This window comes from Bos indicus x Bos taurus, chromosome 18 (assembly GCF_003369695.1).
Source record: "Bos indicus x Bos taurus breed Angus x Brahman F1 hybrid chromosome 18, Bos_hybrid_MaternalHap_v2.0, whole genome shotgun sequence".
Classification (NCBI taxonomy): Eukaryota; Metazoa; Chordata; class Mammalia; order Artiodactyla; family Bovidae; genus Bos; species Bos indicus x Bos taurus.
In genome coordinates this window covers 20784131-20791236 of record NC_040093.1, presented here as the reverse complement: position 1 = coordinate 20791236, position 7106 = coordinate 20784131, and positions in this window count along the sequence as shown.

Below are 7106 nucleotides of genomic sequence, written 5' to 3'. Positions count from 1 at the left end.
TATTCTTTTTAATGGCTGAGTAATACTCCATTGTGTATATGTACCACAGCTTTCTTATCCATTCATCTGCTGATGGACATCTAGGTTGCTTCCATGTCCTGGCTATTATAAACAGTGCTGCAATGAACAATGGGGTACACCTGTCTCTTTCAATTCTGGTTTCATCAGTGTGCATGCCCAGCAGTGGGATTGCTGGGTCATAAGGCAGTTCTATTTCCAGTTTTTTAAGGAATCTCCACACTGTTCTCCATAGTGGCTGTACTAGTTTGCATTCCCACCAACAGTGTAAGAGGGTTCCCTTTTCTCCACATCCTTTCAAGATTTATTGCTTGTAGACTTTTGGATTGCAGCCATTCTGACTGGCGTGGAATGGTACCTCATAGTGGTTTTGATTTGCATTTCTCTGATAATGAGTGATGTTGAGCATCTTTTCATGTGTTTGTCAGCCGTGTGTATGTTGTCTTTGGAGACATGTCTATTTAGTTCTTTGGCCCATTTTTTGATTGGGTCATTTACTTTTCTGGAATTGAGCTGTAGAAGTTGCTTGTATATTTTTGAGATTAATTGTTTGTCAGTTGCTTCATTTACTATTATTTTCTCCCCTTCTGAAGGCTGCCTTTTCACCTTGCTTATAGTTTCCTTTGTTGTGCAGAAGCTTTTAAGTTTAATTCGGTCCCATTTGTTTATTTTTGCTTTTATTTCCAATATTCTGGGAGGTGGGTCATAGAGGATCCTGCTGTGATGTATGTCAGAGAGTGTTTTGCCTATGTTCTCCTCTAGGAGTTTTATAGTTTCTGGTCTTACGTTTAGATCTGTAATCCATTTCGAGTTTATATTTGTGTATGGTGTTAGAAAGTGTTCTAGTTTCATTATTTTATAAGTGGTTGACCAGTTTTCCCAGCACCACTTGTTGAAGAGATTGTCTTTAATCCTTTGTATAGTCTTGCCTCCTTTGTCAAAGATAAGGTGTCCATAGTTTCTCAAGATTGCTTTGGCTATTGTAGATCTTTTGTATTTCCATACATATTGTGAAATTATTTGTTCTAGTTCTCTGAAAAATACTGTTGGTAGCTTGATAGGGATTGTATTGAATCTGTAGATTGCTTTGGGTAGTATACTCATTTTCACTATATTGATTCTTCAAACCCATGAACATGGTATATTTCTCTATCTATTTTGTGTTCTCTTTGATTTCTATCGTCAGTGTTTTATAGTTTTCTATATATAGGTCTTTTGTTTCTTTAGGTAGATTTATTCCTAAGTATTTTATTTTCCTTTCTTTTTTTAAAATTTTATTTTATTTTAAAACTTTACAATATTGTATTGGTTTTGAGTATTTTATTTTCTATGCAATGGTGAATGGAATTCTTTCCTTAATTTCTCTTTCTGTTTTCTCATTGTTAGTGTATAGGAATGTAAGGGATTTCTGGGTGTGAATTTTATATCCTGCAACTGTACTGTATTTGTTGATTAGCTCTAGTAATTTTCTGATGGAGTCTTTAGGGTTTTCAATGTAGAAGATCATGTCATTTGCAAACAGTGAGAGTTTTACTTCTTTTCCAATCTGGATTCCTTTTAGTTCTTTTTTTGCTCTGATTGCTGTGGCTAAAACTTCCAAAACTATGTTGGATAGTAGTGTTGAGAGTGGGCACCCTTGTCTTGTTCCAACTTTAGGGGAAATACTTTCAATTTTTCATGGTTGAGGGTAATGTTTGCTGTGGGTTTATCATATATGGCTTTTATTATGTTGAGGTATATTCCTTCTATTCCTGCTTTCTGGAGGGTTTTTTTTTTTTTTTTTTAAATCATAAATGGAAGTTGAAGTTTGTCAAAGTCTTTCTCTGCATCTATTGAGATAATGATATAATTTTTTATCTTTCAATTTCTTAATGTGGTGTATCACATTGATTGCTTTGTGAATATTGAAGAATCCTTGCATCCCTGGGATAAAGCCCACTTGGTCATGATGTATGATATTTTTAATACGTTGTTGGATTCTGTTTGCTAGAATTTTGTTAAGGATTTTTGCATCTATGTTCATCAGTGATATTGGCCTGTAGTTTTCTTTTTTTGTGGCATCTTTGTCTGGTTTTTCCTTAAAGATGATGCTGTGAAAGTGCTGCACTCAATACGCCAGCAAATTCGGAAAACTCAGCAGTGGCCACAGGACTGGAAAAGGTCAGTTTTCATTCCAATCCCAAAGAAAGGCAATGCCAAAGAATGCTCAAACTACCACACAATTGCACCCATCTCAGATGCTAGTAAAGTAATGCTAAAAATTCTCCAAGCCAGGCTTCACCAATACGTGAACCATGAACTTCCAGTTGTTCAAGCTGGTTTTAGAAAAGGCAGAGGAACCAGAGACCAATTTGCCAACATCCGTTGGATCATCGAAAAAGCAAGAGAGTTCCAGAAAATCATCTATTTCTACTTTATTGACTATGCCAAAGCCTTTGACTGTGTGGATCACAGTAAACTGTGGGAAATTCCAAAAGAAATGGGAATACCAGACCACCTGACCTGCCTCTTGAGAAACCTGTATGCAGGTCAGGAAGCAACAGTTAGAACTGGACATGGAACAACAGACTGGTTCCAAATAGGAAAAGGAGTACGTCAAGGCTGTCTATTGTCACCTTGCTTATTTAACTTATATGCAGAGTACATCATGAGAAATGCTGGGCTGGAGGAAGCATAAGCTGGAATCAAGATTGTCAGGAGAAATATTAAGGACCTCAGATATGCAGATGACACCACGATTATGGCAGAAAGCAAAGAACTAAAGAGCCTGTTGATGAAAGTGAAAGAGGAGAGTGAAAAAGTTGGCTTAACTCAACATTCAGGAAACTAAGATCATGACATCTGGTCCCATCACTTCATGGCAAATAGATGGGGAAACAATGGAAACAGTGGCAGACTTTACTTTTTTGGGCTCCAAAATCACTGCAGATGGTGACTGCAGCCATGAAATTAAAAGACACTTACTCCTTGGAAGAAAAGTTATGACCAACCTAGACAGCATATTAAAAATCAGAGATGTTACTTTGCCCACAATGGTCCATCTAGTCAAAGCTATGGTTTTTCTAGTAGTCATGTATGGATGTGAGAGTTGGACTATAAAGAAAGCTGAGTGCAGAAGAATTGATGTTTTTGAACTGTGGTTTTGGAGAAGACTCTTGAGAGTCCCATGGACTGCAAGGAGATCCAACCAGTCAATCCTAAAGTAAATCAGTCCTGAATATTCATTGGAAATACTGATGCTGAAGCTGAAACTCCAATACTTTGGCCACCTGATGCGAAGAACTGACTCATTTGAAAAGACCCTAATGCTGTGAAAGATTGAAGGTGGGAGGAGATGGGGACAAATGAGGATGAGATGGTTGGATGGCATCATTGACTCAATGAACATGAGTTTGAGTAAACTCCGGGAGTTGGTGATGGACAGGGAGCCTGACGTACTGCAGTCCATGGGGTCACAAAGAGTTGGACGTGACTGAGCAACTGAACTGAACTGAACTAAACTGCAGTTACTAGAAAGGAACATAGTGTATATTGACATGGTCATCTGTTTTTAAAGTAAAATTTGACAAATACTTTAAGCACAGTTAAAATATGTATTCTTTCTATTCTGATTTGCCCTCGTTTACATTATTGGAATGTTTGAGTTACTTTCTTTTGTTTTGTGGGGTTTTCCTGTGTGTATTTGTTTTTCTTTTTCTTTTTGGTAATAGGAGTATTGAGTCTCTTCAAAACTATTTATCTCAAAAGAGTGCATGTACAAAATTTTCACTCAATTTTAGTATGCACATTGATGAGTTTTGAAATATTTTACACTGATAAACACAAATAATCAAGATATTAAACATTTCCATCATTTTACCCAAATAAATGAAATCATGCAAGATACACTCATTTATACCTAGTTTTTTGTTGAGTTATGTTGTTGTGGGCAGCAGTAGTTCAGTTCTTTTGCTAAATAGTATTGCATCATATGGATATACCAAAATTTGTTACATGTTGGTAGAAATTTCTACATATTTTTTCAGAATTATATTATTATTTTTATGGTAATGGAAAACACATGAAATCTATATTTTTTCTTTTTGATTCTTTATTTAGATTTCTAATAAGTATATATATGTTAATACAAATCTTAAACACACAGCCATGGAAGTTCCTCTGAGGTCACTGTTGTTATCAGGAAAAAAGACCTGAGGAAATTGTTGGCCTTCCAGAACACCTCTAATCAATGACTTCTTTATTGAAATATTTACTGACCACACAGCATGTGCTAGTTCACTTGTTCCCTGGCTTTCTCAACTCTGTTTTTTTAACTAAATAACCAAGACAGCCTCATCAATCAGGCAGAATTACATTTCTTTCAGTGGCAAAAGAAATGGACCAGTGAACACACAGCCACAGCTATCACTCCAGCATCCTGGGCTCATGTTTTGTCATTAGCTAAGTGAAATCAAAACTAGGAAACCACATCTTTAGAAAACTCAGACACACTAGTTTACTGAGTGGCAGAATTACAAACACCATCCCCAAAGGGGCAAAGAAAATGAAACTTTTAATTTTCCTCTAAGAGAGACAGTCCCAGTTTATACCTGTTGTGTCACAGTCCCAGCTGCCCAAACATTTCCCCCAGGGAATCTATATTCTTAATAAATCTAAGTATTGTTAACTAGAAGTAGTTAAGAATTGTACAGTAGTTCTCTAGCAGCTTTATATTTTCCACATTGCATAACCTATCAACAAAATTTTCATTTCCCAACTACTCTCAGTCCTTGGTAACCACCATTCTTCTCTCTGTTTCTGTGGATTTCAAACTTTATATATATATATATATATATATATATTTTTTTTTTAAGTAAAAAATGTGTTTTCTTGAAAAATTTATTTTTTTGCCATGCCATGCAACCTGTGAGATCTTGACCAGGGATTGAACCCGGGCCCTCGGCAATGAGAGATTGAGTCCTGACCTCTGAACTGCCAGGGAATTTCCTGGTATATCTACTCAAGATACTATCTCATGTAAGTGGGATTGTGCAGAATTTGTCTTTCTGTGACTGGCTTATTTGTTTTGCAATAATGTCCTTGGGGCTTCCCTGGTGGCTCAGATGGTAAAGAAACTGCCTACAATGCAGGAGACCTGGGTTCAATGCCCTGGAGAAGGGAATGGAAACCCACTCCAGTATTCTTGCCTGGAGAATCCCATGGACAGAGGAGACTGGCAGCCTACAGTTCATGGGGTCGCAAAGAGTTGGACATGACTGAGCGACTAACACTTTCACTTTCAGTGTCTTTAAAGTTCATCTATGTTGTATATAGTAAGATTTACTTCTTTTTAAAGACTGAATAACACTGCACTGTATATATGTGTGTATATGTGTCTATATCACATTTTCTTTTTATATCTGTTGATGGATATTTGGCTTACCCCCATGTCTTGGCTATTGTGAATAATGCTACAATGAACTGCATAGTGCTATATCTTTTGAGATCTTGATTTTAATTCTTTTCATTCATTTTTTCAGTTGCTTAGTCATGTCCGACCAGATGCCATGATCTTAGTTTTTAGAATGTTGAGTTTTAAGCCAGCCTTTTCACTTTCCTCTTTCATCCTCACCAAGAGGCTGTTTAGTTCCTCTTTGCTTTCTGCCACTAGAGTGGTATCATCTGCATATCTGAGGTTGTTGGTATTTCTCTTGGCAATATTGATTCCAGCTTGTGATTCATCCAACCCAGAATTTCACATGATGTACTCTGAATATAAGTTAAATAAGCAGGGTGACAATATACAGACGTGATGTACTCCTCTCCCAATTTTAAACTAGTCTGTTGTTTCATGTCTGATTCTAACTGTTGCTTCTTGATCTGCATGCAGGTTTCTCAGGAGGCAGGTAAGGTGATCTTGATTTCCCATCTCTTTAAGGATTTTCCACACTTTATTGTGATCCACACAGTCAAAGGCTTTAGTCAATGCAGCAGAAGTTGATGTTTTTCTGGAATTTCCTTGCTTTTTCTATGATCCAGTGGATAGTGGCAATTTGATCTCTGGTTCATCTGCCTCTAAATCCAGAACATCTTGAAGTCCTAGGTTCATGTACTGCTGAAGCCGTACATGAAGGATTTGGAACATTACCTTGCTAGAATGTGAAATGAGCCCAATTGTATGGTAGTTTGAATATTCTTTGGCATTGCCCTTCTCTGGGATTGGAATAAAAACTGACCTTTCCAGTCCTGTGGCCACTGCTGAGTTTTCCAAATTTGCTGACATATTGAACACAGCACTTTAACACCATCATCTTTTAGGATCTGAATAGCTCAGCTGGAATTCCATCACCTCCACTGGCTTTGTTTGTAGGTAATACATCCTAAGGCCTTCTTGACTTCAAACTCTAGGATGTCTGACTCTAGGTGAGTGACTGCACCATCATGGTTGTCTGGGACATTAAGACCTTTTATGTATAACTCTTCTGTGTATTCTTGCCACCTCTTCTTAATATCTTCTGCTTCTGTAAGGTCCTTGCCATTTTTGTCCTTTATTATGCCCATCTTTCATTAAATGTTCCCTTGGTATATTCAATATTCATGAAGAGATCTCTAGTCTTTCCAATTCTATTATTTTCCTCTTAATTCTTTTAAATAGATAAATACTCAGAAGTGAGATTGGTGGATCATATGAAAATTTTATTTTTCAATTTTTGTGGACCCTCAATACTGTGATCCATACTAACTATGACAGAATACATTCTCAATTTCTCAAAGTCCATGCCAGTACTTGTCTTTTTTTTAAATGGCCTTCACAATAAGTAGGAGGTAATATCTCAGTGTGGTTTTTCTTTGTATTTTCCTCATAATTATTTATATTGAGCACCTTTTGGAAATCCAAATACCTCTTGGATTTCCTTGTTGGCTCAGACTGTAAAGAATCTGCCTACAATGCAGGAGGCCTGGCTTCAATCCCTGGGTTGGGAAGATCCCCTGGAGAAGAGAATATCAACCCACACCAGTATTCTTGCTTAGAGAATTTCATGGACAGAGGAGCCTGGCAAGCTACACCAGTTCATGGGGTCCCAAAAGTTGGATGACTGAGCAACTTT